The sequence below is a fragment of the Pteropus medius genome, unplaced genomic scaffold (genome assembly GCF_902729225.1).
Source record: "Pteropus medius unplaced genomic scaffold, Ma_sr-lr_union100, whole genome shotgun sequence".
NCBI classification, from domain to species: domain Eukaryota; kingdom Metazoa; phylum Chordata; class Mammalia; order Chiroptera; family Pteropodidae; genus Pteropus; species Pteropus medius.
In genome coordinates, this window is record NW_024344370.1 from 1,747,274 (window position 1) to 1,763,269 (window position 15,996).

Genomic DNA, 15,996 nt, shown 5'->3' on the forward strand with positions numbered 1-15,996 from the left:
AGAAAAGAGATTTCCTGCTGAATACACTGTGCTTTAGTTTTAATGCTCTCTTATCTGTTGGGCATGTGTCTGCTGCTGCTCTCCCAATAATTTTTTTAACTGTGACCTGGTCTTGACCTCTAGTTTTTACCTATTCTCTTGTTCTTCTTACTCAGCTGCAATCTCCTGTTTCTGATCATCAGTTTTATCTGTCCCCATTACTCTGACTCTGCTCTTCTAAGCTTTTAGTCTTAAATACCTGTAGCATCCTTCTCTGTGGCTCAGCCTAACTCCTACTACCTTCTTTCAAATTCTCCTCCACACCGACTCCCATCTAGACTTTCTCATGCCTTCTCTTCCCAGCTCAATGATACACATTTCCTTCATTATAGCTCCTGTTCTAAGCTTTGGTTTTCTCTTTTCTGCCACTTTCCCAGCACTTCCCTGATAAATTTCTGATTATTGAAGCTATTAGTAGCAAAAGCAGAGGTATACTAAGAAATGAGTCTTCCAGGAGTAATATGTGTAAACTTGGGAGGAATGTTGACATTGGAGAAACTGGAATTCAGCTTCAAAAAAAAGAGGTTATACATGAATAAATTGAGTTTTCCCATTTATAACCCAGTTTAATTGCTTTGATTTGTTCTTTAGTTAAAAAAAAAAAAACAAGTTAGTAAAAAAGACTGTAAAGTTAATTATTTAAATGAATCGAGAGATTCTTTTAATGAATTTCTTGCAGGCAACTTTGATCAGAATAATCAAATTTATTTGTACATATGGTTCATTCTCAAATATACATATACACACACACACACACACACACACACAAACATATGCATATGTGTATATATAACAACCAAAGTCTGATATAAAGCTATTTTTTAAAATAGTAAATATTAGACAAAATTATCAGCCAGCAATAATAATCCAGGTACTTTACAACTTTTCTAATTATAAATACATTCTTATGTGCATATCCTGCTTATTTTATTATTGTTTTATTCCCCAACAATATCTAGCCTGACCTGTAATTCATGCCAAAAACACTAAAGCCAACTCTCATTACTACTTCACACACCATATGGTTTTCTACTGCCCATCTGCTAAAACACATAGTGATCGTAGAAGTGAAGATGCCATTTTCAATGAAGAAAAGCACTCATAACAGTGAGAAAGCAAATTGCACTCACAATAAATGAAAAAAAGAAATCAATCACTTTGCCTTATTAGTCGTCTGCTGCAGACACTGGTTTTTGGGCTTTCTCGGGCGCTAGAAATGTTGGTCAGGGAGTTACTAATACATACATGGTAGTTGAAGTCATGGGGTTAAATAATATTTCTAAGAGACCCTCGCTATATGGCATTAAGAAAAAATCCATGCTGGATTAGTAGGAGATAAGTTTAAAACAGCAGGACTTTTCAGTCTCTCTAAAATCAGAGTCAACTATCAAAGTCAAAGTATATGTCTCTAGCCCAGCCTCCCCCCGCCCCACCCCCCGACACACACACACATACACACATACACACTCACACAAATTACACCAACCACTTAAATTACTTATATGTATATAAAAGTATGGCAGATTTATACATGACTGTTGAGGAAAAAGGCAAAGTAAAGCCATCATAAATATAGGTAGAGTTAAGAGTAAGCATTTGTTAAAATCTCTGTGGTGATCATGATTGCAATTTTCAGAAAATGTAAAAACAAAAAATAAATATTCTTGAATTTTATAGATCTTTACATATGCTCTGTGAATGCCACACATACGTACACACACACACACACACACATACACACACACGTACCTATACAGCTGTATTTTTAGCTCTACATAGATATTTAATGGCCTTAGCCCTTAGTAAAATTACAGTATGGTTAAAATATGTCCCTGGCAGTTCAGAAATGTGGAATTTTTAAAAAAACTAGCATTAATACTTAAAGATTGAAGGTTTATCTCTTTGTTTTTTCAAGGTCTTCTTTAATTTCTCTCAGCAATGATTTTAGACAACTTTTGATACAATTATCTCAATTATTTTATATTTTTCAATGCTATCATAAGTGGTATTTTATTTTTATTTTCCAATTTTCATTGTAAATATATGTATTCATCACATACAGAGAGAATTGTTTTCATATTGACCTATATTCTGTGACATTACAAAATTTGTTTGTTGGTTTTAGTAGTTTTATTTTGTAGGTTATGTAGAATTTTCTATGTACATAGTCTGCAAATAAAGACAGTTTTACTTCTTTCTAAAAAAAAAACAAACGAAAAAACTACTTGGAAGTCACTTAATCTAAAATATTAATTTTACAGATGAAGACACTAAGACTCAGTAAAATGAAATAATATCTCAAATCTCACACAGACGATTGCTTTTTCAATCTCTGTGACATTTCCTTTATAATGACAGGAAGCAGCTGTCTTTGGGATTTTCCTCAGGGTGAAGGCCACATCTGCATGTAATTTGCATGTATTCCTCTAGCCTTGAGTGGTGGCTAATTTTAAAATCCAAACTTGGTTTTCAGAATGACAAGATGCCAAAGGTTTATATTTTCCCTCATGAGTGTAGCAGCACTGCCATTTATTGAGTATTAAATGTGCTAAGCATCCTGCTAGGCACTTGATTCATATCATCTCATTTCATCCTTACAGCAATCTTGCATATTGGATATCTTGCATATTATCCTCACTTTATCAATGAAGACAATGAAGCTGAGAAAATAGATATTAGTCTCCAGATAGTATACTGAGTAGATAATAAAATCAAGATTTAAAACCAGATCCATTTGATTACCAAGCCTTTTTTCTACACTTCTTCCATCACTAGATTATATTACCAGGATCCAGGGATAATAGAGAGGAGACAGAGGGCCAAAGAAAGTCAGAAATACCTATACACTTCTCTAGGAGGAAACTCTCTATTCAAGCCAACCTGGCACTGCTGATGATTTGCACTGTTAGAATGATAGATAATGCTCTTCCAGAACTAATAAGCATGGGCTTGATGGGCTCAGTTTTACCAGAGCAGACTTTAGTGGCCTCCTTGATCAGCTTGATTAGTAAAATAGAATATCTTGCCACAAAGTTCTGGTAATCCTGAAAAAGAACAGGTATGAATTTGGAATATTGCTTTATTAAAATTATATGTTTTAATTCAGATATTAAATCTAGTCCAGCATGAATTTTTTTAACAAATTCTCAAACCACAGAATATTAGGAAATGGTATCCACAAGTCATGGGGGACAGCTGGAAAGAAATAATATTTCAGGCTTGAGCAACTTCTTTGACGTGCCCTGACTTCCAGAAGCCTGGAGACATGGATTCCACCTTAATAAATGCCAGGTGTTAATTTTACACGGAATCTGGAAAGTAATTAAAAATAGACAGGATTAGATCCAAGAAGTAATTTTGGTTTGGTTAGGAGTTATGATGTTCAGTTTGCCAATATACAAAAATATACCCTGAAATATGGCCAAGGAAAGAAATAATGTTTGCCCCTCAGCCTTTCCACTGAAGTTCAAGAATTCAAACCCTTCTGAAAACATCATACCAGCTGACATGTTGGGTTCTGTCACTCTCTAACTTAAAACCCTTCAATGGGTGCTTACGATAAAATCCAAACTCTTAAATGTGGACTTTATGGCTCTCCCTTAGTGCCTCCTCTTCTTTATTTTTAGCCACTCCGCTCATTGTGCTGCCCAGTCATAGCCAATTTCTTTCAAACTCTGTCTCTTTTCCAAGACTTAGCTCATGCTCCTCTGGCTGGGTAAGTATCACTCATTCTTCAGTCTCACTTGGATATCACTTTCTCCAGGAGCTCTTCCCTGACTCCCAAGCCTGGGTTAAGTAACTCCTCATAAAGCCCCCACTTTCCTCTGTACTTATCATAGGTCTTTATAATTGCTTGTTATAGGGGGGTTTTTGGGAGGGGGGGGGTGTTGTTTTGTTTTGTTTTGTTTTTGCTAGTTGTTAAGTTCTGTGATGGCAAAGACAGGTTGCTAATTAGCAAATATTTGTTGCGTGTCCACTCTACGCTAGACACTTGGGGTACTGTGTTAACACAGATATAAAAGATTCTATGCCTACCTTGCCCATCACTGCATCCTAATACGAAGTATATGCTTTTCCTCTCAGATAAAATGTATTTATAATGGAAAATGCTTGTAGGAATATCGTGGATCTTTTCATTTGCTGCACATACATGAGGCAGGGCAACTTCCAGGGGGTGGAATCCTGCTCTTTTGGAGTGGAATCAGAGTGGTACGGAGGGCAACCATTAGAGACTGCCTCCTGCTTGGGCTAGATCAGGCAGTGCCCATGGAGAAATCCTTTGGTGTACTTTTGGAAGACAACGTGCCAAGCTGTATGCTAGGAGCAAGATATTGTCTTTGTCCTCTTGGAAACAAGATGTTTCAAAATACCCTAAGCATGAATTCTAGTGGTCTTGATGGTATTTCCCCCTGCCCATTAATAATGAATGTATTAGCTAACACTAACCTATTATAAGATTCCTTTCCTATATGATAGCTAATTTACTTAATAGAACTCCTGATAGGTATTATGCATGCCAAGAAATCAATAATATTAGAAATGAAGCAGTCTAGGAATATCAACTGCAGAAGGCTGCCATTTGTACTCAATACATTTAAGTTTGCTGAAGACTTACCATTTAGACTCTATCTCCGTGGTTTTGTAACACCTGGACTAAAGTAGGCATCTCATCCAATTATTCAAATATATTGATATGTAAATTTAGACCATCAATAAGAATGAAGTAAGGTGATAAATTAACCCCTAGGCACTCTAGATTTTGAAAGCCCTCTTTCTCTCTAGTATAATTTGTGCTGCTGTATTAATTCAGAAAATATTTCATTTGCCACAGATGTACTGAGGTAAGATAAATTGTTACCATCCGGATGATTGACTCTCTAATTTTCTGCTACTATAAGTGCAACTCATATATGTAAGAATCTTCACCCATTAAGCAGATTATATCATTTTATATCTTTCTCTCAATCTAAGAGCCACTGGTAAAATGAAAGGGTTGAGAGACAGGAAGAAGATGAAGAAAGAAAATGGAATATTATATTGGATGCTTGGAATGAGTCTACCTCCAGGGTGGCTTGCGGGAGAGAGATGTCTGTTAGTCTTGCGTCCATATGAAATAAATAATTTATTAAGAGAAGAACTTTGGATTTCTGAACATTCATGTTAATTTTATCAAATCTCTTTAAAATTATAACGTAAGAAAAACAGTACTGATGCTGCTAAGTAGATGCAGGACTGGTTACCGACCAAATAGATCAGAAGTGACAACCTAAGTATCTGCAGGGAGAAGCCTCAAAGAGAGTCATTTCTGTCTCTAAAACACTCTACAAAGGCTCAGAGGTTAGGACCATCAGCCCTCAGGGCTAGCAAGGGCCTTGGGGAGGCTTCATGCTGAAATAGGGTATCGTTCCGTGTCTATACATTAAATAGAAGGGTCTTTCAAACAGACAATTACTAATCATAGGAACAGCTAAAAGTTGTCTGAGAAAGGAACTAAGAATAGCAATAGTTATTATTTACACAATCGTAGCAATGTTAACATGCCTGTTTAAACAAAATGTGTGGGAAAACTATATTGGGAGGCTGAAGAAAAGGGAGCTTAGGGTGTGGTGATGACAAGGAAAGGTTATATTTTCAACTACTACAACAGGAAGTCAGTAAATAATACTTAAAATCGATATATTGAGAAACATCAGTTAGAAATAGTATTTACAAATATAGAGAAAATAGTGGGGTGGGGGAAAGCTATAAGAGTTGAAAGTTGTTGCCTCGGGGACATGAGATAGAGTAGGACAGGATAAGAGACAGCTTTTCAATGAGAAACTTCTAGCTTTAGATGATTCCTTAAACTATGTGCATTTTATTATTTGGATAAAAAAAATATAACTTAAAAAAAGAAAACTGCCTTTGGGTTCCTGGGATAGTAAGGATATTAGCGTGAAAGAAACTTTGATTTTATAATTTTACATACACAAAATGTCAGGGTCTCTTTGGTATGTACCGAGGAGGTACATAATCATATCTGGATTGGTGAGTCATTAAAGCCACCACAATAGTTTTACAGCAAAAAGAAGCTAACGCAGAAATTCAGGCCACAAAAGGTTATATTTTGACTCTTTTGCAAACTCCAACACAGTGCCAGGGGGTTCTTTACAAGGATTCTTTCTGTCTTGTTTACTGCTATATTCCCAGTGCCTAGCACAGTGCCTGGTTAACATTGGTGCCTTAGGAGTGGTCGTTTAAGAAAAACGTACAGAGATTTCAGAATGATACTTAATAAACTATTTCTGAATTAACTGGAGGGGCCAGAGAGGAAGAGAAGGATATCTGAACTTGCAAAAGGCAAAATATAACTGGGAACCAGGACAATTTTTGCCCTTTTAAGAAATCAAAACATGGGGGAAATTAGGATGAAATCCCTAGTAAAGGGTAATGAGAATAAAATAAATTCAGAGTGCTATATCTGTGAATTTAATTTGCTTAGTTGGCACTTTGTGCATGGAGGGAATGGAGTTTATGAACTAAGAGGGCAAGTCCATATCTCACGCATGTTATTCAGGTTGATATTTGAAAATATAGAAAAATAGTAAAGGTTTGGTCACCCAGTTTAGATGGATAATAATATGTATATCTGCATTCAAAGGAATGAAGTTGGACTCTTACTCACACCAGTACAAAAATTAACTCAAAATAGATCATAGACCTGAATATGAGTTAAAATTATAAAACTCTTAGAATAAAGCATACTTGTAAATTTACATGACCTTAGATTAGCATTTTCTTAGATGTGACACTAAAAGCCAAATAACAAAAGGAAAAAAAGTAAATTAGTTTTCATCAAAATTACAAGCTTTTATTTTCCAAAGGACACTACCAAGAAAGTGAAAAGACAATTCATTGAATGGGAAAATATAATTGCAAATCATATATATAATAAGTGTGTAGTATCCAGAATATATATAGTATCCAGAATATACATAGTATCCAGAATTCTTACAATTCAACAGTAAAGAGACAAATTACATAACTTAAAGATGGGCAAGGATTTAAATAGACATTTTTCCAAAGTAGATACAAGTGACCGATAAGCACATAAGATGTTCACCATCTTTAGTCATTAGGTAAATACAAATCAAAACCACAAGATGCTACTTTCTACTCACCAGGATGGCTATAATCAAAATGGAATATAAGAACGATTAACCTCTTTGGTCGTTTATTGATACCTTAAGGTATCCAGGTAAAAGCAGGTACGAAGAGGGTTAGAGGATCTCTGTCTCATCTTTCGTCTTATGGGGAACTCTCAGGACATCCCTGGACCAAGACTTTGCTCAGATGTGTATATCTGGACCATGCATTCTGTTAGCCTGTCTGTGACTGCCACAGGTCTTTGGGGATGTGCAGCCAGGGAAACAGTTACCTGGAGAAGCACTTGACAGAAGAACACCAGGAAAGGAAGGAGTGTGAATCACGACCCAAAGTACAACTTCTGTCTTTCACCTAGTTTTAGAAAAAGAAGAGGATAGGGTTGGAATGTATAAATATAATAATCTTGGCTTTGTATGGACTGTGCTCAATGTACTTAATTTCATGTAAAGAAATGAACTAATATCTATGTAGAGTACATTTGCTGATCATTTTTCTGTTACAATATTTTTAAATAAATAAGATCAGAAAATTATAGAAGACTTATTTAACATTGCCTTGTCATTTTCTTGTTTATTCCAGAAATGTTTGATATAGTTGTTTGGCTATTTTTGCTTCCCTCATTACAATATTTATTTCATCAAATACATGTTCATCATTTTCCATTCTCTGAAAGGCACTAGTGTAGTTTGTGCTCTTATGCTCTGACCTTTGAAAAAATTCATAATTGAACTAGTGAATGCTGTTCCCTCATTTTCCAACCTCAAAGCTAGCAAGTAACTGCTAGAATCATCTGTGACCTATAAGAAAGAATTCTAAGAAGCTTATAATTATTAGAGAATGGTACTGTTTTCTGCAAATCAACTAGACGCTGAACATCTTCTAGAGAAAGTAAATAACAGGAATAAAAATATAATTCCTCTATATATAATTTCCCTATAATCTACAACTAAAGTTATACTTTAACGCAATCAGAAAATAGTCCATTATTTTTCATATCTAATATATTTCTACTATTTGCCAGATAATCCGCTCAACACAGAGACTGAGAAATGAGTAAGCACCTCATAGCTTAGTGATGGAGATAGACATATGAACAAATAAATTTAAATTCATTCTGATAATTGTAATAACAGAACCATGCACACAATACTGAAGAAGAGAGTGTTTAATTCTGTGGAAATGTCAAGGAAATCTTCTCCATAATGTTAAATTTCCAACTACAGTCTCACATAGTACTGTCACTTTATCTTTGATAGCAGCTATATATCACATGTGCAACTTTCCATTTATCCAAGGATCATTTGATTAATATCTATTTCTTCCATTAATATGTAAGTTCCATTTGGACACCAAGCATGTCTGTTCATGCCCACTATTAAATTCTCAACACTCAGGATAATGTACACAAAAGGCTCTCAATTAGTATCTCTTAAATATTGTTGAATGTATGTAGAAAAAGTATTTCTTAAAGAATACATCAGGATACTAGACATAGCTGTTAGAAGTAGATTAGGAGTTTGCCAGGAGACGTAGGCAAAAAGAGGAGGACTTTGCAGGCAAAGAGTATAGCAGTATGCACAAAGAAATGAAGGCACTTGTGTTTGGTGCTGGGGCATAAAATCTGAGATGGGGTTTGGAGGACTGTGTCATAGGGAGCAAAAGAAGGGGAATGCAGAACACCAGAGATGTCATGCTAAGCAATTTCAGCTTTTATCGCAAGAGGTATAAGATAGTGAGTCACTAAAGCATTATAGGCAAGTAGGAAACATGAGTGGACTTTCCTTTAAATCTCAGAAATACCAGTTTTTTACAGTTCCGTGTTCATTAGGCTTTTTAGGTTGCAAAGAACAGAAGTTACATAAGAGAGTTTATTATAAGAATAAGCATGAAAGTAAGGGAATTCAAATGGATAATATGGACAAATGCTGGATATGTTTTACAACTTTGGCAAAAGCAATTTTATTGATGTTGTAAGAACAGACACCTGATTATAAGTAGAGGACTTAATTGGTGAGGAAGACATGGAAATACTAAAAATGAACTACATTTTCAAAAAGCTTGAAAAGAGAAAGAGGCTTCCAGGCCAACATGATGCTGAAAATTCATGCTTTAAAAAACCTTCCCAAGCATAGCAGTGAGGGATAAAATGATAAACACGTGCGTGTGCTTGCTCACACATACACACACACATACACACACAACTGGACTCAAATACAAGATAAATATCTATGTGGATGAGAAACAGAACAGAAACAAAGAGTGGTGAATGGAGGCTAAAGTTAGTTTTCTGGGTTTGTAGTTGTGGCAAATACTTCAGCAATGCTGGGTCAGAGGTCATTAAAAGTAGCCTTCTCAAAATGGGAAGGACTTGAGTTTTTCTTACTGTTTAGAGCCCTGGATTTTGTGAAACTCCCCCATTTGCAGAAAGAAGCAAGGGGTACAAAATATCTATCAGCTTGCCGAATAGAGCTAAGAATATATAGCAATTGTGGGTTCAAGAAGGCATTGAGGGGGAAAAAAAAAACAGTTTTGTATACTAAAACTAAGTGATGCTGCCTTTAGGCTTCAGCCTGCATTCAACCAGTCCATACAGGCAATAACTTCAAACTGTGGTTATAAAATCTAGTCCTATATTGGAGAGTTAAAGTGTTCAGAGACAACTATAACCCCTAGACCAAGAAGGGTGAGCAGTGTGGGGTAGAGGTTTAGAGGAATGCATACATATATATGAGATGTGTATGGGGCTATTCTGTCCTTATTGATGCTATGATAGAGGGTCATATAGAGAGTCCTGCAGAGAGGAGAAAAGCACAACCAGGTCTCTATTCAAGCAAAGAGAATCTCCTCCCCAATGGCACTGCTGGCCCCAGCTGGTCCCAAGCACTGGAAGGAGACATAGAACATGCATTGTAAAGCATGGGCTCTCTGAGGCACAGGGTCCCTGATTTCCAAGGTCTAAGGGCAGACTATGCAATGGGGACAATACTACTGAGTTTGATCCAAGTTCCCAATTCTAATTGAGCTGAATTCCTCCAAGGTTCAGGTCTCAGGATGGCAAAGGCCGTAGTAGAGCTGTTCCTCCCTGAGCCTCAAAAGATGTGAGATGATATACAAGGTTGAGGGTTGGTTATGGAAAGAGAAAAGAGGACACTTCTCCATCAAACCCATTGTTCTTATTTTGCGTTATCACAGGATTTTGATTATTTCAGTATTAACATAAAAGACTCTAGAGAATATACAATAATTATTATTACATGAATAACTACTCTTTAGTTACTTTGCCTTCAAGAAATTTACAGAAACATTTAATTAAGTAGGAAGGCTTGACAATGAAATACTTTTCTGAGAAGTTGTAGCATGCTACAATGGCAACATAAGGTCAAATGCCAGTGGTCTTATCCTCAAATGAACTGTAATAACTTCCCTGAAATACACTCCTTGGAATTTACAATTGTTATGAAATGGAATTTATAATTAAAGGAAGAAACTAACACAGTGTGCTAGACTAGAATTAAAGTTAGAAAACTCCAACTTATTTTGAAGCACAAAATAATACAAAGGGAAGAGAACTAACATGATTCTAATGTTTGTTGAGAGCATACCATAGATCTATCTGACAGTGTATTGGACAATTTTACTTTTAGTATTTAAGTTAGAACTCACAATGGCACAATGCAGAATGTTCATTAAAACAACTAGCAGATTTCAGTTTTAAATAGCAGCAATGTTCCCCAATGAACAGATTTATCAAAACAGGATATGGGGATAAAAAGCATCAAATACTTTCAACAGCCTATGGCCAGACATATTGGAGAACACACCCAGGACACAGCTACATATATATAATCAGGCTCAGGGATGATAAAACTCTTCCAGCTACCCCATTAACTCGTCCACCTTTGCAGCAAGTTTTATTTGCTTTCTCATTATAATGACTTAGATATCCGTTGTCTCTGTTTTTGTCTTATTTGCTATAATTCAAATAACATTTTCTATAGTTTTTAAATTCAAACTCAAGGAAAAAGTAGGGAACTGCATAATCCATTAAAAATTGATCTGGCAATGGTGTCAGAAAATTCCATGGTATCCTGTGTCTAGGCATTATTTCCAATAAACTGAACTTCAGTTTACTCAGCTAAAAAATGGGTATATTTATACTTACCATGAAAAGTTGTACACATTAGGCATAACTTTGTTGAAGTTTTTTGCATAGGACTTGGTATAAGGCAAAAAATCACAATGTATATATAATATCACTTATTTTTATTACAGATTTTTGGATCTGGTATTCTTGGCCAAATATCATCTAGTTTTGGGCCAGCGTAGGCCGATAGATGGTGGTCATGAGAAACACGGTGATAGCAATGACTGTCTAGCTCAGCTGCTTAACAAAGTGCTGGAAGGTTTCAGACTTTATCCTAAAGTGAGTTGGCACTAGTTTGCAGTTCTGACAGTTCACTGCAACATCTCCAAAAGGTCAACTGGTGGCACACTTGCCAAGCTCCAGTTATCCTTTTATAAAGACTCTGAACAGTGTGTATGGTCTATAGTTTACATAATAATTCACAATAAATGCTTTTATTGTAAATCATCCAATACTGTCTTTTCTCTTTTGAAAAGAACTCATTAATGGACTAGGTCCCACGAATGAAAGAACATCTCTTGCCAAATTTGACACCCACTCTAAATTGACAAATCTAAGCTTTGAAGGCAATCTAAAACATTTGGGATTTTGTGATCATCTATTCTTGACCTAATCTAATTTCCTATTTTGGAGAGGAAAATTAATATTAACCCTCATTAGAAAATCCCCAAAGATTTTTCAGACACCACTGGTCATCTTCAAACCAAAAGCTAGCAAAACAAGCATAAATAAACCAAAACATGTGGGATTTATTTCTTTTAAAATGTACATTAATTTTTTTTAAGTTCAGGCAAAGATTATTTGAAAAATTCTAAGAGTTGTACCAAGCCAGAAACATCTATATCTCATGGGATTGTAGTAAGATTCTTGATTTCTAGAGTGCATACATGCACAGAATATTGGAATTGTACTCATTGCCTTTAAAAAAATGTTTTAAGGAACAAAGGTAATATGAAAGCCCTTGAAGACCTAGAATATGGTCATTAGTATAAGTAATCCCAAATATTTCCAAGTAACTTAGAAAAGACAACTGACTGAGGGTGAAACTCATGTCATTGAATCATATAGTCACCTCCTACTTCTCATTTCTTCTCCTATGAGGTCAGTAGTAAGATAGAGGCATTCTCATAAGCTGTACTCTACAGAAAGACTATCTGTAATAATGTAAATATTCCTCATTCTGCAGTGTCCAATATAGTATCCACTAGTCACATGTGGCTATGGAGTAATTAAAATATGGCTGGAAATAAAGAACTAAATGTTTAATCTAATTTAATTTTGATAGCTTTAGATTTATATAGCTTAATGTGGCTAATAGCTACCATAATAAACAGTAAGCTCTACAGAATAAGAATATACTTCTTCAATAAATCTCTATAACAATAATAGGAACTAATAATAATAATAAATACCTAACGTTTGTTAAACATCTGGGGTTTTGCCTGTTTATTCCCCACAGAGCTAATTTCCATCATCATTTGTGCTCTGGGTGTTGGTAGACTTACTTTTGGTAAGATCCAATCCTAATATAATCAGAAGGAACAACTCTGGTGATAAGTATAATAACAAGCAGCAGATCCAGGAGAACAGAACAGAACAGTTGATAGAAGTACTGATGAGCTCAGTGGATCAGATGGGAAATTTCATGCAAGTGAAGTGCAAGGCAGAGAGAATATTATGGACCAAGAGGGTCGTAGGCTTATAAGAGTCAATGTTCGCCCTGCAAGATATCAGGATGCAGGTAGTCTTGATATAGGTCCCATTCTAAGTGCCACTCTATGGAGTCCTCTGAAAGGGAGAGAAGAAAATGGGTAGTTGACAATGAACTCCAAGGAGTATGTTATAATCACAGGTTTTAACAAGCTGTTGGGATTGAGATACGAATATTTGCAAATGAGGAAGAGCTTGCCTTTGGTGACTTTGGAGTCATCCTTTACTCCTCTCTTTCTCTCACACTGCTTGCCTGATCTCTTCAGCAAATCCTATTGGTTATATCTCTAAAATATATTCAGTCTAACCATCTCTCATCACCTCCATTGGTCTGAGTCACTATCATCTCACACATGGATTATTGCAATTGTCTTCTCGCTGCTCTTTTTGCCTCATTACAATCTTATCTCAGAAAATCATACAGTGATTCTCTAAAAAATAAGTCAGATGATGCCACTCTCTGCTCAAAATCTTTCAGTGGCTTCCATCTATGGATAAAAGCCAAATCCTCTAAGTGACCTACAAGTCCCCACATGATCTGATCTCATCTTTACCACTCTACCTTAGTCACTCTATTCCAATCAGACTGGTACCTGAACATCCCAGGATGCTCCTTCCTCCAGGCCCTGCTACTTTGTCTTACCCTAGATTCCACAAAGACCCTCTTGTCTTTGCTCTAAAGTCATTTTCATAGAAAAGCCTTTCCTGATTATCCTATCTTAAATTCACCACCCAAACTCCTACTATCCACTTTTCTCTCTGTCTGCTTTTTTTCTTCATAAAACTTATCACAATCTAATATACTATTTTTCACATTTTTTAATTTCCTAAATCTCTCCATTAATGTAAGCTTCATTAATCTCTATTTTTCACATTTTCAATGTAAGCTTCATTAATACAGGAATAGCCACTGAAATAAATTAATACAATGAAGTCATAAAGCTTTCTGGATGAAAATTAAACAGAAATTTGATAAACCTCTAAAAGCTAATTATTGGGACAAAGTTTGCATGTATTTAAACTATTTTACTTTTCCTCAGATATCTGTTTTCCCAATTTCAATTAACATAAAGTGGCACACAGCTATATTTCGTTTTTAAGAGAATTTCTCTCCAACTAAGAGAGCACAGATCTTGTTTTGCCACACTTGAAAAATGTAGATGCATGGAATGTTACAGCTGGAGAGGGCCTGAGGGAACCCACTCCAGGAGTCCTCAAACTATGTTCCCACAATAGCTAAACCAAGCTTTCCCACCATAAAATTGAAGAATGCAATATTTTTTCCCCAATTTGCAGAAACAGAAAGTTAATAGAAAAAATTTCCTCAATTAAATTTTTTCTCTGATAAATTTCACTTAAGATGTTGGTACTGCAGCCACTTATCAACTAACAAGTACTAACAGGTGTCAAAAATCAATAAATGATGCAAACAGATGAAAATAGAAAAACCCAGAAATGTTTATTGAAATAGCTTGATTTATCACAGGTACATACAAATGATTATGATTATATTTTGCCTCTATATAATCATATTTCTGTAGTACAATTTCCACTAGTCTGTTTGATAAATTAAAAGTTACATTTATACGGTATTTCACTAAAAATGTACTTTAGCTAGAAAACAGAATTCGAACGCAGAATTTTCTCATGTCCAATGAGTTTGAAAACTTCTGATCTAGTCTAGATCCTTAATTGCACAGATTCAGCAATTCACACCCAATAGAAAAGACTTCCCCAGGCTCACATACTTAGTGACAAAAATAGATAACTTAATAAATCTCTTTTGCTCAACACCTCCTTATTTTAAGCCTCAAGGATTCGACCCACTTTTTTAAATTCTCAACTTACTGCAGGGAATATCTACTACAAAATCTGTCTCTTGAGTAGGGTGAAGTTTCCCTGACATCCAATTCCCTTTCTGTTTCCCAAACAAGCTTTTTTTTTTTCCCTAATCACTATGTAAATAATATGTTTTAAAAAGAGAGAAAGTTACAAAACTACTCAGAAATATAAACAGAAAGAGAAAGTTTTACCTCATTTACTTTCAGAAATAGTTATAAACTAGAGACCCACAAACTGTTTCCAGGCCCAAACAGGTTTTTCTTGAATCATTTGGTAGAGAGTGGGAAAAGGCCAATGTATAAAAATTAGATGATTTCCAATTTTAAAATATTCTAAATTTCTGACTTTTTAAAAAATACTGAAAGATAGTACTATACATTCTTGGACAGCAATAATCATTGGGATCTAAGTAGCAATCATTCTCTTTGTACGAGGCCTAGAGTTTCCTGTTTACCCCAATTCTCTTCACCCTTTCACCAACAAATGTCAGTTTCCATCTATTATCTAATTTTATGTGCATTTTAATTTTATTGTAGTGAAATACATCTCTGTCCCCATGTTAGCATCAAGACTGAGGAAAAAAAATAAACTGAGACTGTAATGATTTTTTTAAATAAGAGGAATCACATTTATTTTGTGTAAACGAAGACTACTCCTATATGTTTTAATATGCATATGATGTGTATCTGTGTAAAAACAACTTAAAGTAGATTTTTCATACTCCAGTGTTTGGCTTTATTTGAGTTTCTGTCTTACAGTCATGGTTACTAACTCACTTCATAGATAGTAACTGAAAGCCACCAGCTTCCTGTTTGGTTTTTCTCCTGAAAAATATTTATTACTAAGACTGCATACCCGTAGTAGACATGTGTGTCATACCTAATGTCTCAAAAACTTCCTTGCTCACCACCTACCCACTTCACAAACATACAAAAATACTCGTAAATTGCCTGTTCAATAAAATAACTCTAAAGTGTTCTTTGCAGAGTAGTAGTCATGCTTTATGACATTTCTGGGCACTTAACCTGAGGGTACTACAGCTTAGATTAACCTCTGAGCCACGAAGTGGCCTGGTTTTCCACTAAGGCAACCAGACTTGCTCCTTTTGAATTTTT